We start from the raw sequence: 2,296 nt of genomic DNA, 5'->3' as shown, positions 1-2,296 counted from the left end.
AGCTAAATCCCCAACCCCTTGGTCATGCTGTTTTAACACAGCAAGTGAGATGGCACTGTAACAGTCAGGAAAGGTACCGGATAAACTTAGAATGCTGTGTAGAAGCTAGAACATCAGAAAGCCCCCAAGTGTCATAGAGATAAGTCAGGGGGACCCAGAAGCCAACTTAAACAATATGCATTCATTAGCCAAATCTGGAATAGTTCAAACATCAAAAAATATATCACGGGGACTGGAGAGATGGTTCAGTAGTTGAGAGCACTTGATGCTCTTGCAGAGGACCAATGTTCTGTTCCCAGCACCCACTTGTGTGCTCACAACCATGTTACTTTAAGGGGGTCTAATGCCATCTTCCAGTCTCTGTGGGCACTGTATAAAACATACACACAAGGCAACACTCATAGACATAGAGTAAGAATAAATAAATCTAAAACATAAACAAATATTTGAGTATGTAGCAAGAAATTATAGATCCATCTAATAAAATTGGAACCTATGAGTCCATAGTAAAATGATGATAACAGATAGATGATAGATAGATAGATAGATAGATAGATAGATAGATAAATAGATGGTAGATAGATGAGAGATAGATGATAAACACATAGGTGATAGATAAATAGATGACAAGCAGATAGATGATAGATAATAGATGATAGATGAATGATAGATAAATAGATAATAGATAGCTCAATCTTATAGTAGCATGAGAATCAATGTAGATAAAACTATAGGATTAAAAAGTCACCATTTGGGCTGGAGAGATGGCTCAGTGGTTAAGAGCACTGACTGTTCGTTCTTCCAGAGGTCCTGAGTTCAAATCCCAGCAACCACATGGTGGCTCACAACCATTTATAATGAGATCTGATGCCCTCTTCTGGTGTGTCTGAAGACAGAGACAGTATATTCACATACATAAAAAAATAAATATTTTTTTTTAAAAAAAAGTCACCATTTAGTGCTCACTTCGGCAGCACATATACTAAAATTGGAATGATACAAAAAAATTAGCATGGCCCCTGTGCAAGGATGACTCACAAGTTCGTGAAGCTTTCCATATTTAGAAGAAGGAAAGAAAGAAAGAAAGGAAGAAAGAAAGAAAGGAAGAAAGGAAGAAAGAAAGAAAGAAACAAACAAACCCACCCCTTAGTAACCTTCATGGTAATAAAGCAAGAGGCATCAGCGGATTCTAAATCTGATGACAGGATTGGGTGAGAAATGGGTTATTTACGTGGTCTCAAAGACTTCTTTAAAAATGAAAGAAAATAAGTAATGTCATGGTGAAGAAAATCTGACAAACCACCTGAGCCAAGTAATCAAGGTTAAGGTTACCGTCCAGCTATCGGGTAGACACAGCACCGTCCCCACAGTAGCACCAAAATCATAGAAGAAGCAAAACTCTAGAAACTGTAAAGCAGCTCCTGACAAGCATGTGGTTTGCCAAGAACCAGAAGGAGTGTTAGAGAAGCTTTGGACCAGCGGTGCCAGTGCTGTGTGGCACAGGTCCCTCGGGCCCTGGTCAATTCTGTGGAAGTCCCAATCCCCGGTGCTTCAACCACAGTTCAGTTCATTTGTCCGCATTGCCCATGCTGAACTATAGAGGCCCATCACATCCCTGGGCTCTGCTGGTCAGGGCCAAGAATCCTGGGCCCCATGAAGATTCTGGGACAGAGGGCTCCCGCTATCCATGTGAAGACAGAAAGACCGGTGCCTTCCTGGGCTGCCGTCTACACAGAGTTTTCCTGTTTGTCTAAATAAATCTGAGCCAGGACCTGTCAAGAAAAGAAATAAATGGTGTTGATAACAGAGTGGGTGGAATCCCTCTCCGTCTGATAAGCTGCACTAACAACACAAACCCTTCCTGTGACGTTGCTACTCAAACACCTCACTTCAACCTGGGAGGAGGACATCAGACAAGCCCAAAGTGAGGAACGGTCTAACAAAATCACTATTTAATGAGCCTCACAGATGTCAGCGTTCTGAGAAACAAGGGGAGACTGAGGGCCGTGGGCAGGCTGAACGATGCGCTCGGCGGAATGCCGTGGTTCCAGCGTTTTCATTAAGCAGTTAGACCCAGTGGTTAGGGGGATCGGGTTACACATGCAGAGAACATGCAGTGAACTGCATGGAAGAACTGTGGACTTCACACTGGAGCCTGCGTAGTCACTTGGGAGGGTGTAGCAAGGTGATTGGGCGTAGTGAGCACTGAGGGCAGTGGTTTCCTTAACTGTACAGTGGAGAGAACCAATCACCTACGATCCACAATGGATGACACACGTGGGTGGGTGGGTGTGCC

At 43.2% G+C, this 2,296-nt stretch overlaps 1 non-coding gene across 1 annotated transcript; it reads left to right on the top strand.

The window, feature by feature from the left end:
- The first annotated feature begins 958 nt into the window (after window positions 1-958).
- Rnu6-546 (RNA, U6 small nuclear 546) lies at window positions 959-1,064 on the top strand. Its single transcript, XR_005499962.1, has one exon. It is a non-coding gene; the product is annotated as a U6 spliceosomal RNA (small nuclear RNA).
- The last annotated feature ends 1,232 nt before the right edge of the window (window positions 1,065-2,296 follow it).

The sequence above is a fragment of the Rattus norvegicus genome, chromosome 1, assembly GCF_036323735.1.
Source record: "Rattus norvegicus strain BN/NHsdMcwi chromosome 1, GRCr8, whole genome shotgun sequence".
Lineage (NCBI taxonomy): Eukaryota > Metazoa > Chordata > Mammalia > Rodentia > Muridae > Rattus > Rattus norvegicus.
The sequence above is the reverse complement of the archived record's forward strand: the minus strand, read 5'-3'. Positions and strand labels throughout refer to the sequence as shown.